Consider the following 24,588-nt stretch of genomic DNA (forward strand, 5'->3'; position numbering starts at 1 on the left):
TTTCAACTCCACTTATCATACTCTCCCCATAGAGATACCAAGATTCCTTGCGATACCAAGAATTTATCAATCTCTGCTTTGAAGACATTTAATGTCCCGGTCTCCACTGCGCTCCATGGCAATGAATTCCACAGGCCCACCACTCTCTGGCTGAAGAAATGTCTCCTCATTTCCATTCTAAATTGACCCCCTCTAATTATCAGGCTGTGCCCATGGGTCCTAGTTTCCCTGCCTGATGGAAAAGAACTTACCAGCATCCACGCTTTTTAAGCCATGCACTATCTTGTAAGTTTCTATTAGATTTCCCCTCAACCTTCGAAACTCTAATGAATATAATTCCAGGATCCTCAGCTGTTCATCGTCTGTTAGGCCTATGATACCAGCGATCATCGTGTGAATCTCCGCTGGACATGCTCCAGTGCCACTATATCCTTACTGAGGTGTGGGGCCCAAAATTGGACACAGTATTCTAAATGGAGCCTAACCAGAGCTTTATAAAGTCTCAGTAGCACATTGCTGCTTTTACATTCCAACTCGCTTGAGATAAATGACAACATTATATTTGCTTTCTTAAGCATGGGCTCAACCGGCAAGTCAACCTTTAGAGAATCCTGGACTAGCAGTCCCAGATCTCTTTGTACTTTGGCTTTATGAATTTTCTCACTGTTTAGAAAATAGTCCATGCTGTATTCTATTTTTCCGAAGTGCAAGACCTCACATTTGCTTAAATTGAATTTCATCAGCCATTTCCTGGACCACTCTCCTAAACTGTCCAAATCTTTCTGCAGCCTCCCCACCTCCTCAGAACTACCTGCCTGTCTGCCTAACTTTGTATCGTCAGCGAACATCGTGGGAATGCCCCCAGTCCCTTTTATCCAGATCATTAATATATAAAGTGAACAGCTGCAGCCCCAACACTGAGCCCTGCGGGACACCACTTGTCACCAGCTGCCATTCCGAAAAAGAACCTTTTCTCCCACCTCTCTGCCTTCTCTCAGGCAGCCAATCCTCAATCCATGCCAGTAGCTCAACTCGAATACCATGGACCCTCACTTTACTCAGCAGCCTCCTATGAGGCACCTTATCAAAGGCCTTTTGGAAATCTAGGTAGATAACATCCTCTGGGTTTCCCAAGTCTAACCTACTTGTTAACTCTTCAAGTTTGAGGAGAAAGTGAGGTCTGCAGATGCTGGAGATCAAAGTTGAAACTTTATTGCTGGAACAGCACAGCAGGTCAGGCAGCATTCCCTGGATGCTGCCTGACCTGCTGTGCTGTTCCAGCAATAAAGTTTCAACTCTTCAAGTTTGTCAGGCACGACCTCCCCTTGCTAAATCCATGCTGACTTATTTTAATCCAGCCATGCACTTCCAAGAATTTAGAAATCTCATCCTTAACGATAGATTTTAGAATTTTATCTACAATTGAGGTTAGGCTAATCGGCGTATAATTTTTCAGCTTTTGTCTTGATCCTTTCTTAAACAAAGGACTTACAACAGTGATTTTCCAATCATCTGGGACTTTACCTGACTCCAGTGATTTTTGAAAGATTACAACCAACATCTCTGCTAATTCTTCAACCACCTCCCTCTGAACGCAAGGCTGTAGCCATGAGGGCCAGGAGATTTCTCAATTTTTAGACCTATTAGCTTTTCTCGCACTTTCTTTTTTGTAATGGCTACCATACTCAACTCTGCCCCTTAACTCTCCTTAATTGTTAGGATATTACTCATGTCTTCCACTGTGAAAACTGACACAAAGTATTTATTAAGTTCTTCAGCTATTTTCTTATCTCCCATCACTAACCTTCCTGCATCAATTTGGTGCAGCCCAATTTCTACTTTTGCCTCTCGTTTGTTTCTTATGTATTGCAAAAAAACTTTTACTATCATTTCTAACATTACTGGTCTGCTTACCTTCATATTTGATCCTCTCCTTCCTTATTTCTCTCTTTGTTATCTTCTGTTTGTTTTTGTAGTCTTCCCAAGCTTCTGATTTCCCAGTGGTCTTGGCCACTTTATAGGCTCTCTTTTTCGTTGATACAGTTCCTGACTTCCTTTGTCAGCCATGGCAGTCTTCTTCCCCCCCACGCTGCCCGATAATCTTTATTTTCTGGGAGATGAACCGCTGTACTGTGTCCTCAAATACACCCAGAAATTCCTGCCATTGTTGATCTACTGTCTTCCCCACTAGGCTCTGCTTCCAGTCAATTTTTGACAGTTCCTCCCTTATTGCCCTTTATTTAACTGTAACATCATTACATCTAATTTTGCCTTCTCTCTTTCAAACTGCACACTGATCTCCACCATATTATAATCGCTGCCTCCTCAGTGTTCATTCGCTTTAAGATTTTTAATAAAGTCTGGCTCATTACATAGCACTAAGAATTGAAATATGCTCAGTTAGGCCACAATTGACGACAGTGTGTAAGGGGCGAATGGCCTATTCCTAGCCTTTTGAAATTGGTTCTGGCTCTGTGGAAATAGAACCATTGAGTTGTAGAGCAGAAAAAACAATCCTTCGGTATGTGCCAACCAGATAGCCGAAATTAATCTCATCCCATTTGCCAGCCCTTTGTCCATTTCCCTCTAAATCTTCCTATTCATGTACCTATCCAGATGCCTTTTAAATGTTGTATTTGTACCAGCCTCCACCATTTTTCCTGGCAGCTCATTCAGTTCACACACCAACCTATATTTGAAAAGGTTGCCCCTTGGGGCCGTTTTAAATCTTTCCCCTTTCACCCAAAAACTAATGCCCTCTTGTACTGGACTCCCCCGCCCCAGGGAAAATCTTATCTTTTTCTCATATCCATTCCTGTCAAGATCTTATAAACTTCCATAAGGTCACCCCTCAGCCTCCAATGCTCCAGGGAAAATAGCCCCAGCCAATTCAGCCTCTCCCTGTAGCTCAAACCCTCCAACCCTAGCAACATTCTTATCAATAATTTCTGAACTCTTTTAAGTTTCACAACATCCTTCTTGTTTAGTGAGTAAGAGGCTGTGAACAATCTATTTTGTTCAGGTCGTAAGAGGGGGCTTTTCTTGAGGCGAATTAACTTTCACACTTTTTTTTTTAATCCTTGGGTTCCTTTTAAATCTTTCCCCTCTCACCCTAAACCTGTGCCCTCTCGTTTGTGATTCCCCCTTCCCTGCGGAAGAGACAAGCAAAAGGAATGAGATGTGCAGTCACGGGGAAAAAATTGTGACTCCCGCCTTTTTTATCCCAAATTGGCAATTGGACACAAACTCTGTCAGTAACAACCGGCACCGGTCGCCATTGGTCAGGTGGAAAAAGGTGCGCTCTGATTGGGCGGAGCGTGGATGACGCGCGTCACTGAAGGAGGAGACAGAAAGAAGAAAAACAAAGATGGCGGCGCGAGGCTGCGGTTTTCTCATCGACTCAGCGGGCGGTTTCTGACGGAGGGAGGGGGGCAGACAGGCATCGTTTACCTCAGAAAATACCTTTAAAATACATTTCAAATTAAAGCCGGAACTTTTCAAACAAAAGTTGTGAAGAAAAGGAGACAGTCCCCGGTGGGGTTTATTGTTTATTTGTGTATAATTCCGGGGGCCCGGGAAGGGGGAGGTGACGGTTACCGGGTTAACGAGAAAACAAATTAAAAATGTCGGCGGTGGAGGAGAGAGAGCCGGCGCCCGCGGCTTCTTCGGCGGCGGGAGGTGGAGGAGCGGCGGCGGGGGGTAAAGTCCGGCGGAACACAAGCTGGAGGAGAGGCTGCACTCGGTGCTGTGCTGGACCGTGAGCCTGGAGCTCCCCGCGGCTTCACTCTACCAGGTACCGGGCTGGGCTGAGGGGGAACCCGGGGGATAAGGCGGATCGCCATTAGCCTGGAGCCACAATCACTCCCATTCCTAAAACAAACATAATTTCTATTAGAATCACTATCTAATCCTCCATACACCTATAATCCATGTAGGAGGGCAGGCTGTACCATCTGACTGAACTGTTCCGATGTTACATTGTGTATAATGTATAGATATCTTTTTTTATAAAATATACAATGTTATTTAACACATTGGATATGAAATACTGTCATCATGGGATTTGCAGTACTTTAAGCGCTGTAGAAGGTCACAGGCAATATTGTGTACGAGAGCCTATGTAAACCCCTATGGTTATGTTTTATAAATGTGATTTGAGGTAATTGCACGTAAAATGGGTAGGATTGTGTGTGTGTGTGTGTAGGCATGTTATTTAGATCCTGGGGTTTTGTCTTGCCCAGTGATGATTTGGCTGTGGAGGGAGGGGAGTGAGGGTACTAATTAATCTTTCTACCAAATCCAGCATTTTGTTGAAGAGCTTCATTTCTTTGCGATTGTCATCTTCCAAAGAATCAACCTACCCAGTATTTAAATGGACATGTGCACATGTATAGTTGTGTATGAATGCTGGAAATCTCTTTTTTTCCTGTTCTCCATGCATGGCGAATTGGACGTGTTTGATTTCTTTTTCTTGCAAGTGTTGTGAAAAGTAGTCTGATCATGTAAAAGTCGACCCTAGTTCTTCATAGACAACAGACCCATGTTTGTGAGTCAGTGTGATGGCCGTCATGTTCCACTCCAGCTCTGCAGTCTGTCGGTTGTTCGGCTCTGTTCCTGTCTTCCAGTCCGTTGTTTGTATGTTCCACTCAGTTTTCAGAATTACCATAATTTTTTTTGCTTTATTCATCAGTTGAGCTTCTGCTTATGATACGGTATGAATCTTGACAGGCATGAATTTCAGCCCCTCAAGTAGTATCCAAGTAACAGTCGACCCCCTAAATTTAACCTTAAAAAGTAGTCAAAAATTTGACTATTACTTCAGTATATACGATATAAATGAATTAATGTTCATTGCTTCTTCGCTTTACGCTATTTTGCCTTATGAAAGGTTTCATAGGAACGCTCCACTTTTGGATAGTGGGGAAAATCTGTATCAGTACAACACAGTCACAAGCCATTCTTATTTGGTTTAGGCACCCCCGTCAAGCCTGTGCCAATTCTTAATCCTCACTTGGACCTGCTATTTATTGACCATTTGCGGTTTCTATCCTTCTGTTCATCTCGCGTTCATGTGTCTATCAAGATACACCTTAAACGTTGCTAAGATGCCTCCTTCCACCACCCATCACCCCTCTGTGAAAAACCTTCCCCTCCACTTCTCCCGTAGACTGCCCTCCTCTTGCCTTGAACCTGTGCCCTTTTGTTGTTGTTCTTTTCACCCTGGGGAATAAAAAAACCTCTGAGTAACATAGAATCCCTAGTGTGGAAAAGACCATTCGGCGCAACATGTGCACACTGACCCTCTGAAGAGTAACTGACACAGACTTATTCACCTACTCCTATTACGCAACATTAGCCCTTGACTAAAGCACCCTCTCCCAGAGCATCCACGTCCTTCTGATAGCGTGGTGACCAGAACTGCATACAATATTCCGAATGTGGTTGAAATAAATAGCTGTAATGTAACTTGTCAACTCTCACACCCAGGAAAGGCAAGCGTCCTATGTGCCTTCTTGACCACCATACCCACCTCTGTTTCCACTTCCAGATCCCTCTGCATGCCAATGCTCCGAAGAGTTCTGTCATTTATTGTACAGTTCTTGTATTTCTTTCTCCCTTGTGGCTGTATCCAGCTTCCCCTTAATTCTACTCCCCCTTCATCTCTTTGCCCACTCATCACCCCTCCACACATCAGCATTTCATAAGACCATAGGAGCTGAAATTAGGCCATTCATCCCATTGAGTCGACTCCACCATTCAGTCGTGGCTGTTAACCTTCTCAAGCCCATTTGTCCCGGAACCCTTGATCCCCTTGATACTCAAGAACATTTCTGTCTCCATCTTAAATCTGCTCAATGACCTGGCCTCCACAGCCTTATGTGGCTGTGAATTCCATAGATACACCACTCTCTGGCTGAAGAAGGTTTTCCTTAACTCCCAACTAAAGGGTCTTCCTTTTCTTCTTAAGGCTGTACTCTCGGGTCCTACTTTGTCCTAACAATGGAAACATCTTCCCAACATCCACTCTGTCCAGGCCGTTCAATATCCTGTAGATTTCAATTGTAACCCCCATCATCCTTCTACACATCATATAGTCCCAGAGTCCTCAAAAGTTCCTCATATGTTAAATGTTTCATTCCTGGGACCATTCTCGTGAACCTCCTCTGAACACCCTCCTGGGCCAATACATCCTTGCTAATAGGAGGCCCAAAACTGCTCACAATGCTGCAAATGTGGCCTGACCAGAGCCTTATAGAGTCTCAGAAGTACATCCCTGCTTTTGTATTCAAGTCCTGTCAAAATAAATGCGATTATTGCATTTGCCTTCCTAACTACTGACTCAACCTGCAAGTTTACTTTGAGAAAATCCTGGACTTGAACTCCCAAGTCTCTTTGCACTTCGGATTTCTGTATTTTCTTCCCATAATCCTTCTGTTCCAACAGTGACTGTCTGGTGTCAGGGCAGCACTAGTGATTTCCTGACATGTGGATTGTATTTGGGGATACCAAGGAATGTCAGGAACTACGAGAATCTCAGAAGCAATCGTTATTCCTGGGGGAGGCAGACAGGAATGTGGTGTGGTCCTGTAAACTCCAGAACTTTGATAACTTTATGAGTCAGCAATAACGCTTTCTGGACCAAGAAACGAAAGGGCCAATGAGAAACTGCTACAAGGGAGTTAACAAATAACATAGATTAACTATCGCTGGGAAGGAGGAGGCAAAACAATGAGCTGTTTCTTTGGACAGATGAGATAATGGTGTTTAATAACTGTGTGACAAAAGGACAATTAATTCTGCTTGTAGAAGGAAGGCCTTGGTGTAAAGGGCATACAAGGAGCAGGAAAATCAACATTTCGGGCAAAAGCCCTTCATCAGGAATCCTGTATTCCTGATGAAGGGCTTTTGCCCGAAACGTCAATTTTTCCTGCTCCTTGAATGCTGTCTGAACTGCTGTGCTTTACTAGCACCACTCTAATCTCGATTCTGGTTTCCAGCATCTGCAGTCATTGTTTTTACCTTGGCGTAAAGGGGTTAATTGCAGGACAGGCTGTTTCAAACAGGTGGAAAACCCTCAAGGATAAGAAGGTAAGCTACAGACCTGAGGTCTCCAGAAGTGTGGGGAGATGGTGTTAGAATATAAAGAAACGTTACACCACAAATCTGAAAGTGACGGAACTCCACCAGAATTCAACTCCAGAACGTTTCACCTGCAGTGCTTGGAAGAACAACCCTGCATCAGACCCAGAGATGGGCACGGTTGGTAGAAACAATGTTAAATTCCGCCATCATTTGGGTGATAGCCAAGATTTGGGGGGTGAGGGTGAACTTGCTTACTTGACGGGTTTTATATTTTGGTTCCTACCTACAATAAAGTGTAAATTATGATTCAACAGTTGGTTGTCTGTGCAGTTTCTGAGTCAGTATTCAAATTAAAGCGATTCACCCACAATCAGAGTGAGAGGCTAGGATTAATAATGACTCCTTTGCATTCAGCAGGACGGCACGTCAATACTGTTATAAAGCGAATGCTGAATCCCCTCCCCTCTCTGAGATCTCAAACCGAAACACCAAAAGAGGAGTGCATTGCCCTATAATCGGAAAATTAGTGTGAAAAGTAGTGTCATCTGCTCTAGTCTTAAACAAAAATAAATCCCTGATACTTTAAAAATCAACAAAAAGCAATTTACATATCCAACTTGAATGGTGAACAACTGAACTAAACTATTAACAAACCTAATAAATCCCTTCGAACTACTGACGATTCTGGCATGAAACAGGATTCTTGTCATATGCTGTTCCAGTAAATACAAGACCCACTAAAACAACAAGAAATAGAATTTAGTCTCTCAGATTACATCTTCCAGAATATTCTAAGCATCCTTCTATTGAATCTTTTGTCAGGAATGCCTCCTGCAATTCCTGCTCTTCTGGTTTTTTTGTAAATGATGCTGTCTCATTCACAGCTGACTGTCCGAGCTGATGTCTCTCTCTAGTGCTGAGGACTCTTAGCTCTAGCAATGGGGAGTTAGCTCTGGGGTTCTGTCCAACTGTCCCCTTCTTTTATACCCTTGATGCCATATTGAGTTTTTACAATAGAATTGGTCCTCTGTTGTCAAAACCATCAGATTTAAATTTAATAGATATTGGTAACCAAAGCACCGGATTTAAATTGATTGGCTAAATTGAAAAGTCATTATTTTGGCCTGTTAACTGTACAACCTTGTGATAGAAATGTTTCTGTTTGTGTGCTCTCTGTTGTGATGATGTTACTCCTTTAAGAAGATGTCATCTTGATTTTTTTTCCCAAGAGGGGTTGTAAAAGGCAGAGGGTCCGATTCGACTGGGCTAAGGGACTTCACTAATGGCCAGATGTTGGCAAAGGCAACAATCGGAAAAAGGTTTGAGATTTTTTTTTCTGAAACACTTCTACAGCGAAACAGTCTGTAAGGTCACCCCCCAGCCTCTGACCCTCCAGGGAAAATAGCCCCCGTCTATTTCAGCCTCTTGCAACAGCTCAAACCCTCCAACCCTGGCAGTATCTTTGTAAATCTTTTCAGAACCCTTTCATGTTTCACAACTTGTTACAAACATGTCAACTAATTCAGAGAAGCCTCTCAATTACAGCTGTAAATGGAGAAAGTGTGTTTAATCATGAGTCATGAATAAAGGCTGTATTAATCTTTTATTGTGAAGTTTTACTCCTACATCTCCAAACAGAGCATACAAACCTGGTCAGAAGGGAGTGATTGAAAAAATACGTGGGGCAAAAATTTTAGAGTGTGGCTTGTGTATGGAATGAGCTGCCAGTGGAAGTGGTTGAGGTTGGTACATTAACAACATTTAAAAGACATTTGGTCAAACACATGGAGAGGAAAGGCTGAGAAGGATAGTGGCCAAGTGCAGGGAAATGGGGTTACTGTTGATGGACATTTTGTTCGGCATGGACCAGTTTGGGCCGATGAGCCTGTCTCCGTGCTGTAGCACTGACTCGTGTCTCTTTGTCGCTCCAACAGTTTTGAGTTTTCAGATGAGCATCTCACTTAATCACACAGAATAAAATCCGATCTCATTAGTCAATTCTGATGTGGAAGTGCTGGTGTTGGATTGTGCTGGACAAGGTCAGAAGTCAAATGGCACCAGGTTAGAGTCCAACAGGTTTATTTGAACTCAAGATTTCAGAGCACTGCTCCTTTGTCGGTGAAGTGATGAAGCAGCAGCATTGAAGAAGGAGCAATGCTCCTAAAGCTTGTAATTTCAAATAAACCTGTTGGTCTCTAAGCTGGTGTTGTGTGATTTCTGATATCTTCAGCTGTGGGTTTGTGTCGAACTTAATGAGATATTTTGTCCAACTCGGCATTTTTAAACAGTATCACTTGGAGGGATTCACTTGAAACCTTTCAAGAGGTGAGTTCAACAAGACTGAACTATTCAAAGTTACTTGGACTCAATTTTAAAACTTACATCAGGACCGGTAGACATAGAGATATACAGCAGGGAAACAGACCCTTCAGTCCAAATCATCAACGCTGACAAGACATCCTAAATTAATTTGGTTCCATTTGTCAGTATTTGGCCCATTATCTTTCTGAACCCTTCCTGTTCATGTCCGAAACCAGATGCCTTCTCAGTGGTATAATTGTACCAGCCTCCACTTTCTCTGGAAACTCATTCCATACATACACTACCCTCTGCGTGAAAACATTGCCCCTTACGTCCCTTTTAAATCTCTCACCCAGCCAAATAGCCTCTCCCTGCAGCTCAAACCCTCCAACCCCCGCCAACATCCTGGTAAATTGTTTCTGATACAGAAGTCAATGTTTTGGGAAGAACCCTTCTTCAGTCCTGAAGGAGGGTTAATACCCGAAATGCTAACTTCACCTCCTAATGCTACCTGGCTTGCTGCGTTCTCCCAGCCTCCTGCTTGCCTACTTTGGATTCCAGCAACCGCAATTATTTTTTGTTTCTAACAAATGGTGGAGCAGACTCAATGGGCTGAATGGCCTCATGTCTGCTCCAGTGGTCTTGTGGTCTTAGGTTTCTGCGGATTCTTAGGAACGTGCAGTCCCAGACTCCGAGTAGTGTCCCCCACTGGAAGCAAAGTTTATGGAATCACAGAATCCCTACAGAATGTAAACAGGCCTTTTGGACCAACAAGGCAACACCAACCCTCCATACAGTTACCCACCCAGACCTATTCTCTTAACCCTATTACTTTACATTTACTTGGAGAAGGTGAGGATTGCAGATGCTGGAGATCAGAGTCAAGAATGTGGTGCTGGAAAAGCACAGCAGATCAGGCAGCATCCGAAGACCAGGAGAATCCTGATGAAGGACTTATGCCCAAAACGTCGATTCTCTTGCGCCTTAGATGCTGCCTGACCTGCTATGCTTTTCCAGCACCACACTTTTGACCCTGAACACTATGGACAATTTGGCTAGGCTAACTCACCCTAACTTGTACATCTTTGTATTGTGGGAGCAAAAGCGGAACACCCGGAGGAAACCCATGCAGACATGGGATAATCAAACAGTAGATTCAAACCCGAATCCCTGGCTCTATGAGGCAGCTGTGCTAACCACTGAGCCACCATGTCGCCCCGAGCCACTTTAGAGTTGCACTTGGGGGTGCGAGGCAGTGTGCAGTCCAGAAATTTTTTGACAATTGGTACAGTGGGAAAGTTGGTGGGCTTTTAAGAGTGGGGCACAAGGTTTAATCCACAGTAGCGTCACTGGCAGTATCCGATTGTTGGGAGCACTGGTGCCCCCACTGGTGTCTTCGCAAGTTGCTGGAAAATGTGAACCTCTTGCCACACTTAGGGCAGCCGAATGGCCTCTCCCCTCTATGGACCCGCTGGTGGGTCAGCAGAGCAGAAGAATTGCTGAAGCCCTTCCTGCACTCAGGACAGTAGAACGGCCACTCTCCCATGTGGATCCGCTGGTGGGTCAGTAGGTGGGAGGAGCAGTTAAAGCGTTTCTCGCACTCTGGGCAGGAGAACGGCTTCTCCCCAGTGTGGACCCGCTGATGCCTCAGCAGGTGGGAGGAATTGCTGAAAGCCTTTCCGCACTCACGACAGCTGAAGGGCCTCTCCCCCGTGTGGACCCACCAGTGGGCCACGAGGTTGGAGGAGACTGCAAAGCCCTTCCCGCACACTGAGTAGGAGAATGGCTTCTCCCCAGTATGGACCCGCCGGTGGGTCAGCAGTTGGGAGGGCTGGGGAAAATTCTTCCCACACTCCGGGCAGGCAAATGGCCTCTCCCCAGTGTGGACCCGCTGGTGTGTCAGCAGGGAGGAGGAACTGCTGAAGCCCTTCCCACATTCAGGGCAGGGGAACGGCTTCTTGCCTGTGTGGACCCACTGGCGCCTCAGCAGGGCAGAGGAATCGCTAAAGGCCTTCCCGCACTCGGGGCAACTGAATGGCCTCTCCCCCGTGTGGACCTGTTGGTGCTTCAGCAGGTCAGAGGATTTGCTGAAGGCCTTCCCACAGTCAGAGCAGGGGAAGGGCCTCTCCCCGGTGTGGACACGCTGATGCGCCAGCAAGTGGGAGGTGTGGGTGAAGCTGTTCCCGCACTCGGGGCAGGTGAATGGTCTCTCCCCAGTGTGGACTCGGCGGTGGTCCAGCAGGTGGCAAGAGCGGATAAATCCCTTCCCACACTCTGGGCAGGAGAACGGCCTCTCCCTGGTGTGACTGCGCTGATGAATGTCCAGGGCAGATGGGACACTGAAGCCTTTCCCGCAGTCACCACACTTCCACGGTTTCTCCATGGGGCGAGATTCCTCTGGTTTCTCCATGGCCAAAGCTTCAGCTGCACACAAACGCGTGTACAAACCCTCCCTGCCGTGAATTCCTCTTTCCAGGCTGCATAATTGTGACAGGCTGCACATTCAATGCGCTGCCACAGTAGTGTCTCTCATCCAGCTCCACTGATGCTGAAAGCGTACTGAAACAGAAACCAAAGAATTTTGCTCTTTCTCACAGAATCATAGTCAAAAATCATTACAGTCCCAATGGATTGATTGACTGCCTGTCATTGACATGAAAATGAGGACTGCAGACGCTGGAGAGTCCGTCAAAATGTGTGGTGCTGGAAATACACAGCAGGTCAGGCAGCATCCAAGGAGCAGGAGAGTTGCTGTTTCGGGCATAAGCCCTTCAACTACTGAATTTGAAACTTCAGTCTTCAAATCTTCAAATGCATTGGAAAAAACAGATTATGAAAGTCATCACTGCCAGTCAGGGTAGAAATTCAGAACAAGCAATTCGACTTTATGCGGAACATTCTTTTCTTTTGGAATTCCATGAAATTGAAAGCACCATTACCCTCCTCTCATTGCTCTACATTTACACCTGATTAATGCATCTAACCTACACATCCTGGACACTATGGACAATTTAACATGGCTAATTCACCCAAACCTGCACATCTTTGGATAGTGGGAAGAAACAGGTGCACTGGAAGAAATCCGCCGCAAACACCAGACGGAGAATGTGCAATATTCACACAGACAACGGCCCCGAGGCTGGAATTGTATCTGGCTCTCTGGTGCCGTGAGGCAGCATCACTAACCACAGACACTGTACCTTCCTTTTCCAGTCCGCCACCAAGTCACTCAGCTTGAGCTCACGCAAAGCACTACGTTTAATTTTCGCTTCACACACACTGAACTTTCGGCCCGTCCCCACTTCCCCTACAGGAAGTGCAAACAGCTGGGGGGTTGCCACATCAAATCCCTACAGTGCGGAATGAGGCCATTTGGCCCAACAACTCTCCATTTACCTCCGACTAATATACCTAATCCACACATCCCTGAACACTATGGGGCAATTGAGCATGGCCAATTCATCCTAACCTGTACATCTTTGGACTGTGGGAGGAAACCGGAGCATCTAGATGAAATCCAAACAGCCACGGGGAGGACAATGTCTGTGTGGAGTTTGCACAGTCACCTGAAGCTGGAGTCAAATCCTTGTCCCTGGTGCTGTGAGGCAGCAGTGCTAACCACTGAGCCACGTGCTGCCCGTGTGTGCTGAAAGAGATGCAATGTGGAACTTTATTGACTGTACCGCACAGTGGATTGTTGAGTAAGGTTGAGTCTCAAAGGATCTGGAAAGAGGTAGCCAACATTTAGGAGCGCATTGCGACAGATGCTGGAATCCGTCCTGAAAACAACAAATGCTGGAGATCACAGCTGGTCAGGCAGCGTCCACATAGAGAGAGCAAGCTAACATTTCAGGTCTTCTTTGAGATTTATAAAATCTTGCTGGATACAGAGAAGGTGAATGCAGGGAGTCATTTCCCTGGAATGAGGGATTTCAAGACTAGCGGACATATTTTTAAGGTGAGAACAGAAAGATTTAAAAACAAAATAAGGGGTAACATTTTTACACAGAGTGCTTCACGTGTGGAATGAATTTCCAGAGGAAGTGGTAGATGCGCCTACAGTCACAACATTTAAATGACATTTGGATAAGTACATGAATAAGAAATGTTCAGAGGGATATTGGGCCAAGTACATGTAGGTGGGACTAGTTTAGTTTGGGATTATGGTCAACATGGACTGGTTGGACCGAAGGATCTGTTTCCGTGCTGCGTGACTCTGACTGGATACAGTGGATGTGGGGAAGATGTTTCCACCAGTAGGAGAAACGAGGATCAGAGGACACAGGCTCAGGGTGAAGGAATGCCCTTCAGAACTGAGATGAGGAGGAAATTCTGCAGCCAGAGGATGGTGAATCTGTGGATCTCATTGCTGCAGAGCGCTGTGGAGGCCAAGTCGTTGAGGGCATTTAAGACAGGGATGGATAGGTCTTTGATAAGTAAGGGGATCAAGGGTTACGAGGAGAAGGCAACAGAATGGGGTTGAGAAACATATCGGCCATGATCGACTGGTGGAGCAGACTCAATGGGCCAAATGGCCTCATGCTGCTCCTGTATATTGTAGTCTTAAAACTGGGCAGAATACTGAAGTGGTTTTCATGAACAATTTCAGAGTCCTGAAGTAAAGTCGTAGAGGTGTACAGCACGGAAACAGACCCTTTAGTCCAACTCGTCCATGCCAACCAGTTATCCTAACCTAATCTCGTCCCATTTGCCAGGACTTGGCCACTATCGCTCTAAACCTTTCCTGTTCATATACCCATCCAGATGCCTTTTAAATGCCTTAGTTGTACCATCCTCCATCACTTACTCTGACACTCATTCCATACATTCACCACCCTCTGCATGAAACACTTGTCCCTGAAGTCCCTTTTAAAATCTTTCCCCTCTCACTCTAAATCTATGCCCTCCTAGTTCTGGACTCCACAACCCAGGGAGAAGACCTTGTCTGTTTATAAAATCATGAGGATTATGGAGCCGAAGGTCACCCCCCCCCCCCCCCCCCCCGCACAAAAGCTTCTGACGCTCCAGGAAAACAGTCCGAGTCTATTCTGCCTCTCCAGATAGCTAAAATCCTCCAAACCTGGCAACATTCTTGTAAATCTTTTCTGAACCCTTTCAGGTTTCACAGCATCCTCCTGTTAGGAAGGAGACCAGAATTGCACACAATATTCCGAAAGTGGCCTAACCAGTGTCCTATACAGCTGGAACGTGACCTCTCAACTTTCCTACCCAATGCTCTGACCGATAAAGGAAGGCAATACAAATGCCTTCCTCACTGTTCTATCTACCTGCGACTCTACTGTCAAGAAACTATGAACCTGCACTCCAAGGTTTCTTCGATCAGCAACACTCCCTCGGACCTTACCTGATTTGCTTTTCCAAATGTAGTACCTCACATTTATCTAAATTAAACTCCATCTGCCATTCCTTAGCCCATTGGCCCATCGGATTAAGATCCCATTGTCATCTGAGGTAACCTTATTTGCTGTCCACTACACCTCCAATTTTGGTGTCATCTGCAAACTTACTAACTATACCTCTTATGCTCACATCCAAATCATTCATAGGAATGATGAAAAGTAGTGGGACCAGCACCAATCCATGTGGCACAACACTGGTCACAGGCCTCCAGTCTGAAAATCAACCCTTCACAACCACTCTCTGTCTACTACCTTCAAACCAGATCTGTATCCAAATTGCTAGTTCTCCCTGTATTTCTCGAGATCTAACCTTGCTAACCAGTCTCTCATAAGGAACCTTGTTGAATGCCTTTCTGAAGTCCATGGAGATCATGTCGACTGCTCTGCCCTCGTCAATCCCTTGTTGCTTCTTCAAAAAATTCAATCAAGTTCGTGAGGGATGATTTCTCACGCACAAAGCCATGCTGACTATCCCTAATCAGTCCTTGCCTTTCCAAATACATGTAAATCCTGTCCCTCAGGATTACCTCCAACCACTTGCCCTCCGGCAATGTCAGGCTCACTGGTTGATAGTTCCCTGGCTTTTCCTTGCAATCTTTCTTAAATATTGGTACCACATTAGACAACCTCCAGTCTTTCATCACCTCACTTGTGACTACCGATGGTACAAATACCTCAGCAAGGGAACCAGCAATCACTTCTCCAGCTTCCCACAGAGTTCTAGGGTACAACTGTTCAGGTTCTGGGGATTTATCCACTTGCATGCATTTCAAGACATGCAGCACCACCTCCTTTGTAGTATGGACATTTTTACATTTTTCAAGATATCATCATCTGTTTCCACACATTCTATTTCTTCCATGTCCTTCCCTACAGTAAACACTGATGCAAAATACTTGTTTATTATCACCCCCAACTCCTGCAGCTCCACACATCGGCTGTCTTGCTGATCTTTGAGGGGCCCTGTTCTCTCCCCAGTTACCCTTTTCTCCTTAATGTATTTATAAAAACCCTTTGGATTCTCCTTAACTCTACTTGTCGAAGCTATCTCATGTTCCCTTTTTGCCCTCCTGAGTTTACTCTTAAGTATACTCCAACTACCTTTGTACTGTCAGGATTCACTCGATCTCTCCTGTCTATACTTGTCATATGCTTCCTTCTTTTTCTGAACCAAAAGCTCAATTCCTCTCGTCATTCAGCATTCACTACACCTACCAGCCTCCCCTTTCACCCTGGGTTCCAGATGAGAGTGGTGCTGGAAAAACACAGCAGTTCAGGCAGCATCCAAGGAGCAGGAAAATCGATGTTTTGGGCAAAAGCCCTTCATCTAATCTAGAATCTGGTTTCCAGCATCTGAAGTCCTTGTTTTTATCTAGTTTTTCCCCTTTCACCCTAACAGGAATCTACTGTCTCTGGACTCTCAGTTTCTTATTTTTGAAGGCTTCCCATTTTCTAGCCATCCCTTTTCCTGCGAACATCTGCTCCCAGTTAGCTTTTGAAAGATCTTGCCTAATACCAAGTTAGCCATCCTCCAATTTAGATCTGGTCTATACTTTATCATCACTCTTTTATAGCTCATAGAATTATGGTCACTGGCCCCAAAGTGCTCCTCCACTGACAGCTCAGTCACCTGCTCTGCCTTATTTCCCAAGAGTCGGTCACGGTTTGCACCTTCACTAGTCAGAACATCCACTTACTGAATCAGAAAATTTTCTTGTACACATTTAAATTCCTCCTTAACTCTACTTGTCGAAGCTATCTCATTTTCCCTTTTTGCCCTCCTGAGTTTACTCTTAAGTGGACTCCAACTGCCTTTGTACTGCCTTTAAACACTATAGCAGTCCCAGTCTATGTTTGGAAAGTTAAAATTCCTGACCATAACCACTCTATTATTATTACAGATAACTGAAATCTCCTTACAATTTTTTTCTCAATTTCCCTCTGACTATTAGGGAGTCAGTAATAAAATCCCAATAAGGTGATCATCCCTTTTCTTATTTCTCAGTTCCACCCAAATGAGTTTCCTGCATGTATTCCCAGGAATATCCTCCCTAAGCACAGTAATATATCCCTTATCAAAAAAGCCACTCTCCCTCCTCTCCTGCCCCCCTTTCTATCCTTCCAATACCATGTGTGTTCTAGAACATTAAGCTGCCAGTGCTGTCCATCCTTGAGCCATGTTTCTGTAACTGCCATGATATCTCAGTCCCAAGTTCCTAACCATCATCTGCCTTCCCTGTTTGGCCTCTTGCAATTGAAATAAATGCAGTTTAATTTACCAGTCCTACCTTGTTCTCTGCTTTGTTACTTCCTGCTCTGATTGTTTAACTCAGTCCCTTTCCCAACTGGACCAGTCACAGACTGATCTCTTTCCTCACTATTTCTCTGGGTCCCAGCAATCCCTGCCCCCCACCCACCCCTACCTTACTAGTTTAAATCCTTCTGAGCAGTTCTCGCAAATCTCGCCACAAAATATTAGTCCCCTTCCAATTCGGGTGCAATCCATCCTTCTTGTCCAGGTCTTTTCTACCCCAGAAGAGATTCCAATATTCACATTTTTGGATCCTTTCTCCCATGCACCAGTTCTTCAGCCACGCATTCATCTGCCCTGTCCACCTATTCTCACCCTCACTAGCAACATTCCCCATTAACTGGTTAAGTCCTGGATTGCTTTCCTAAAATGCAACACCTCACGTTCGTCTAAATTAAACTCCATCTGCCAATCCTTGGTCCATTATTCCATCCGATCGATTATAATTTATAGCAAACTCTCTTTCCTCCCTTATTCCCTAAAAGCTGAAAATCTCCATCCCACACACTCTCCTTTCATTCTCATTTTACTGAAATCCCTGCTCTGCCTCATCCTGGAAAGTCTGGTTCATGCTGATTAACAGGCCAACACTCAGGGGGATTTAATTGAAACATAAGAATGCTGAATGGCTTGGACAGAGTGCATGTTGGGGGAGATGTTTTCAGTGGTAGGAGAGATGGGGACTCGAGGGCACAGTCTTCGAGTAAACGGAAGATCTTTTCGAACGGAGATAAGGAGAAACTTCTTCAGCCAGACAGTGGCGAATCTATGAAATTTACTGCCACAGAAAGCTGCGGTAGCCAAGTCACTGAGTATATTTAAGACTGAAACAGATGATAGGTTCTTGAGTATCAAGGGGAGAAAGCTGGAGAATGGGGTTGAGAAATTTATCAGCCATGATTGAATGGTGGAGCAGACCCAGTGGGCTGATTGGCCTAATTTCTGCTCCTGTGTCTTATGGTCTCTTGCTGTTCTGGACACAGTGAGAGAAACTTGGGAGCAGGAGTAGGCCATTTGGTCTTTCAAGCCTGCACCAGCGTTCAACAGATCATGACTGGACATTAATCTACCTACATCTAGGTGGATACACTGGGATTTTTTTTCACTGGAGCATAGAGGTGACCTCACAGAGGATTATAAAATCACGAAGGATAGAGATGTCCTTTCGCTCAGATGTGAGCATCAAGATTAGGGAGCACATTTTTAAAGTGAGAGGAGAAAGATTTTAAAAAGACATCAGAAGCACCCTTTTGTAAGAGAGTAGTTTGTGTGTGGAATGAATGTCCAGAGAAAGCCCAGAGGTCAGATCAGTTTTCCTTCGTGTGAATCCAAGGAAAGCGATGGGATCAGACGTAGGACCAGGCCGTGCACTCAGAGCATGGGCAGATCAACTGACAGAGGTCTTCTCGCACACCTTCAACCTCTCCCTGCAGCAGGCCATTGTCCCTGCCTGTTTCAAGAGGGCCAACATCATCCCTGTGCCTCAGAAGACTCATGCAGCACGTCTCAATGACTACCGCCCAGTTGCCTTAACTTCGGTGGTCCTGAATTGCTTTGAAACGTTGGTCATGGCATTAATCAACTCCAGCCTTCCCACTACTCTTGCCCCACTCCAATTTGCCTATCGGGAAATTGGGATCCACGTCAGATGCCATATTATTTGCCCTTCCCTCCTCCCTAGAACATCTTGACACCAAGAACAGGTACGTAAGAATCCTACTTGACTACAGTTCAGCCTTCAACACTGTTATCCCCTCGAGACTGATTACTAAACTTAGTGATCTCGGACTAAGCCCCACTCTCTGCAACTAGATCCTCAGTTTCCTGACCCACAGGCCACAATCAGTGAAGACTGGGGACAATATTTGATCCTCACTAACACTGGAGTCCTCCAGGGGTGCATACTCAGCCCCCTACTGTATTCACTGTATACCCATGACTGCGTCACCAAATACAAGACTAATGCCATTTACAAGTTCACTGGCACCACTATAGTCAGTCAAATCTCAGATGGCAACAAAACAGACTGCAGACGGGAGATGGAAGACCTGGAAAAATGATGCACTGAAAACAAACTAGATCTCAATGCTAGCAAAATCAAGAAACTCGTTATTGACTTTTGGCGGGATGTTACTCATGCACCCATACACATTAACAGCACAGAGGTGGAATGAGAGGAGAGTGTCAAGCTCCTGGGAGTGGTCATCCACAACAAGCTGTCTTGGATGTATCACGACCTGGTATGGCAACTGTACCATTCAAGATTGGAGACGGTTACAGAGAGTGGTGAACTCAGCCCGGACAATCACAAAGGCCAACCTCCCATCTATAGAATGCATCTACCAGGCCTGCTGTCAAGGGAAGCCGCCAGCATTCTGAAAAATCCATCCCACTCTGGCAATGTTTATCTACAACCTCTACCATCGAGGAGAAGGTACAGAAGCCTGAACAAACGCACCAGCCTGTTTTGTAACAGTTTCTACCCTACTATTGTTAGAACACTGAATGGACTCTCAAACTCTCAGCATTTGCCTGAACCTTTGTTTTTGTTTTTGCCGCTGTTTACCTATTATTTACTATGCTACTTAACTGTGTGATCGCAAGACAACGCTTTTCACTGTGCTGCAGTACATGTGACAATAAATAAATTCAATTCAGTTCAAGTGGTGGATGTAGTCCAGTTAAAAGGGTTAAAAAGCATTTGGATCAGCACATGAATAGGAATGGTTCGGAGAGATGTGGGCCAAACACTGGCAGGTGCAACTAGTTTAGTTTGAGAACATAGTCAGCATGGGACTAGTTGGATAGAACAGTCTGTTTCTGCACTGTCTGACTGTCTAACTGTTCTATACTGGTCTTAAACCCATTTTCTTGCCTTCCCCCATGACCATCCACTTCCTTGTTGTCGAAAATTCAAATGAACTCAGCCTTGAATATATTCAATGACCCCCCCCCCCCCCAAACTGCAGGAAGACATCGCCACCTCTGAATTCCTCTTGCTAATGTACCACTTGTCTTGCTCATTGCTTGCTGGTATAGAAGGACGCTGAGGCCTGTTTGTACATCAACACATCATTCCTGATGAAGGGCTCGAGCCTGAAATGTCGAATCTCCTGCTCCTCAGATGCTGCCTGTACCTGCTATGCTTTTCCAGCGCTACACTTTTCGACTCTGATCTCCAGCATATGCAGTCCTCACTTTCTTCACATCCCAAAATATCACTATTTAAGGAATGGGTCTCCTTTCTGCTTTTTTTTAAAAAAAACAGCAAATGCGATAACTTCACATTGTGCTACTACATTTGCCATGTGTTTGCTAACTGAGACACAATCTTGGACCAACTTTTCCAGACTCTCTCCCCTCGCCGGGATTCACTCCCTTTCCTTTCAATTGCTGCAAAACAAAAATTGAACCCCAGAATGAAAACAAATGGAAAAGGGGGTAAGAAAAGAGAGTGCCGTACTCACAGATGTTCGACAGAGGAAAGACGTTGCAGTCTAGGGTGAAGCTCAATCTTCATTCAGAGAGGAACAACAGCAGTAGCAATTTCAGATGCTCATGGGCAAACTTCCGTATTCAGACAATAGCAAGGCTCTGATTGACAAAGGAACCAGGCTCCTTCCGGTCATCCCGAGCTCCCCATTGGCCCATCAAAAGAAGGTCGCGATCCGTAATTGCGGACAGCGTGGGGCATGCGCAGTTCTTGTTAACGCCGCCGAACATGCGCAGTACTTACTGACACCGAGGCGTATGCGCAGTGTGGTCTGTGGCGATGCTGGTGTTGCTGACAAAATTTTGTACCCGAATGTCAAATGTCAACAGGAGTTTAAAAAAAAGCTGAAGCCACATTTTTTTAAACCTGTAGCTCGACATTTTATTGCGTTTGCATTTTGTGTGACTCCTCAACTTTTGAATGTCTTTTCCCCAGGGTAGGGGAGTCCCAAACAAGAGGGCATAGATTTCGGTTGAGAGGGAAAAGATTTCAAGGGACCTCAGGGTCAGAAAAAAACACTTTGAAAGTTAATTCCCCTCAACAAATGCCCCATCTTATGCCCTGAACAAGATAGATTGTTCACAGCCTGTTAATCATGAGTAGCAATGATGTTGTGAAACTTAGAAGGGTTCAAAAACGATTTACAAATATGTTGCAAAGGTTGGAGGGGTTCAGTTGCAGGGAGAGGCTGAATAGCCTGGGGGTGTTTTTCATACAGCGTTGGATGCTGAGGGTTTATAAAACCTTATAGAGATTTATAAAATCATGAGGGGGATTGATAGGTTAAATACACAAGGTCTTTTCACTGGTGTGGGAGAGTCCAGAACTAGAGGGCATTCATTTTGGGTGAGCGGGGAAAGATATTAAAAGGATCTAAGGGGCAATTTTTTCACGCAAAGGGTGGTGCATGTATTGAATTAGCTGCCAGAAGAAGTGGTGGAGGCTGGTACAATTACAAAATTTAAAAGACATTTGGATGGGTATATGGGCCAAGATTAATTTAGGATACCTGGTCAGCATGGACCGACGGGTTTGTACAACTCTATGGTTCTATTTCTGCATAGTCAGAATCAATTTCACAAGACTAGGAATGGGCCATCCACAAATTACACCCTGTCCTCAACTGTGGACTAACTGGACATATTTGAATGCAAGTTTCAGAAAGATGTCTGCAGCTTTTCTATAAAGTTGAACATGCTTTCATGATATTTCTGAATATATAATTTTAGCTATTCTCAATTTTAAAGATCAGTCATTTCTCGTGCAGCCGTGTCTACCAGGTAGAGTCATCAACATCCATTCTCTTTCTCTCTTCCTAGAAGGGTTTGATACAGCGATCGAAGAGGGTTTGAGGCATCCGCAAGGACAGGGAGTGGGTGGAAGAGAAGGAGAGAGAATGGACAGAGGGGGCAGAGTGTCAGGGGATGAGAGAGATAATTGACAGGGGGACAGAGGGTGGGAGGATGAGAACACTGGGGGGAACAGAGAGTGTTGGGAATGGAGAAGGTTGTGGGGACCGATGGTGAGGGAAAGAGAAAGACTGGTGGGCAGAGGTGGGGAGGAAGAGAATGCAGGGCAGAGGGTGGGGGTTGAGAGAGAATGGACCGAGACAGTGGGTGAGGAGAGATTGGACAGGGGGGCAGAGGGTGGGGGGGAGAGACTGCCTAAATCCCACCTTCCCCAGGACCGGTGTTGATAACTCATGAACTGGAACCCACTCCTCCCACAGCAGACCTGTGTCAATCATTTCTCAATAAATACGTGGCAAAAGCAGTAGAATCATAATTCTGACAGGCCATTCGGCCCATCGAATTCACACTGACATTCCAAATAACATCCCATCCAGACCCATCTGCTGACCCTACAGCCCTGCAGTTCCTCATGGCTAACCCACTCTAATCTGCACACTTCAGCAAGGCCAATCCACCCTAAACTGCAGATCTTTGGACTGTGGGAGGAAACCAGAGCACTCGCAGGTAACCTACACAGACACAAGGAGGAGGATGTGCCAAAGTCCACACAGACAGTTGCCCAAGGATGGAATCAAACATGAACCCCTGGCACTGTGAGGCAGTGGTACTAACCACTGAGCCACTGTGCCGTCCAGAGTTAGCTTCTAATTTTTCACGCAGCCTCAGCAGAGGCTCTCTCCTGACATTTGTGGACCACACCTGCTGTAACCTCCCTTTCCCACATCTTCAGCCCTGAACACATTGGTTCCCGAATCCTGGCACCAGATAGACACCGATGTCATCTGGCCTCCTGCTACCAATTGCGGAGACCGGAGACAATCCCTGTCACTATTCTGTCCCTTACCACCACCTCCCCAATGTTGTTCGTACTCCCAGCACCCAGCCAGTTCGCTCTTCCACTCCCTTGCAGCCCTCTCTCAGATCCCCTTTACCTGCCTCATCCACGCTCACACCTCCTGAGTCAGTGGACAGGGTCAATCAGAAGGGTCTGTCCGGAGAGGAATGACCAACTCCTGGAATAAAATGTCTGGTTATCTTTTTCATAAAAGGTCTGCAGCCTGGCTTTCAGCTCCATTCTCTGAGCCAAATGTCCACCAGCATGTGTTTTCCCTGGATCACAGCATCCAGAGCCTCCCACCTTCTGCAAATCAAAAGACAAGTCCCACCTTACACTCTCCAATGTGTGTTGTGTAACTGCTTAATCATTTCTGGTGGCCGAGCAGAGGCTAAGTTCTACTTGGATTCCAAACTTGGGTATCAATAGCCATGAGGATGGCTTCAAATGGACCTTGGGTTGATGTCACACTACATGTGACTCCACTACACTATACAGTCTCTCTCTCTCTCTCACACACAGACACACACAGACACACACACACACACTCATACACACACACATGCACGTAAATCAATAGGGTGAATTTGCGGAATTATATTTGCAAATACATTGTATTTTGCTCAAAAAGTGCACAATCTGCAGGCAGTCAATGCATGGAATAATTTTATAAATTCCTACTTTGGAAATAGAACCAGTCTGACTCAAGATTAGGATACTGACAGACTTGAACCTCACACCTTCCATGCATTGTCTGAGCTGTCACTTCTTTTTATAAAATAGAGTCATAGAGTCTTAGAGATGTACAGCATGGAAATAGACCCTTTGGTCCAATCCGTCTACGCCGACCAGACATCCCAACCCAATCTCATCCCACCTGCCAGCACCCAGCCCATATCCCTCCAAACCCTTCCTATTCATATACCCATCCAAATGCCTCTTAAATGTTACAATTGTACCAGCCTCCACGACATCCTCTGGCAGCTCATTCCATACACGTACCACCCTCTGCGTGAAAAACGTGCCCCTTAGATTACTTTTATATCTTTCCCCTCTCACCCAAACGGAATGTCCTCCAGTTCTGGACTCCCCGATCCCAGGGAAAATACTTTGTCTATTTATCCTATCCATGCCCCTCATAATTTTGTAAACCTCTATAAGGTCACCCCTCAGCCTCCGACGCTCCAGGAAAAACAGCCCCAGCCTGTTCAGCCTCTCCCTGTAACTCAAATCCTCCAACCCTGGAAACATCCTTGTAAATCTTTTCTGAACCCTTTCAAGTTTCACAACATCTTATGGGCGGCACAGTGGCACAGTGGTAAGCACTGCTGCCTCACAGCGCCAGAGACCCGGGTTCAATTCCCGCCTCAGGCGACTGACTCTGTGGAGTTTGCACGTTCTCCGCATGTCTGCGTGGGTTTCCTCTGGGTGCTCCAGTTTCCTCCCACATTCCAAAGATGTGCAGGTCAGGTGAATTTGCCATGATAAATTGCCCCTAGTGTTAGGTAAGAGGTAAATGTAGGGGTATGGGTGGTTTGTGCTTCGGCGGGTTGGTGTGGACTTGTGTAGACCAGAATTGCATGCAATATTCCAACAGTGGCCGAACCAATGTCCTGAACAGCTGCAACATGATCTCCCAATTCCTGTACTCAATACTCTGACCAATAAAGGAA

Source organism: Chiloscyllium plagiosum, unplaced genomic scaffold (assembly GCF_037043375.1).
Source record: "Chiloscyllium plagiosum isolate Xiang-an unplaced genomic scaffold, Cpla_swu_hap1 HiC_scaffold_27, whole genome shotgun sequence".
Lineage (NCBI taxonomy): Eukaryota > Metazoa > Chordata > Chondrichthyes > Orectolobiformes > Hemiscylliidae > Chiloscyllium > Chiloscyllium plagiosum.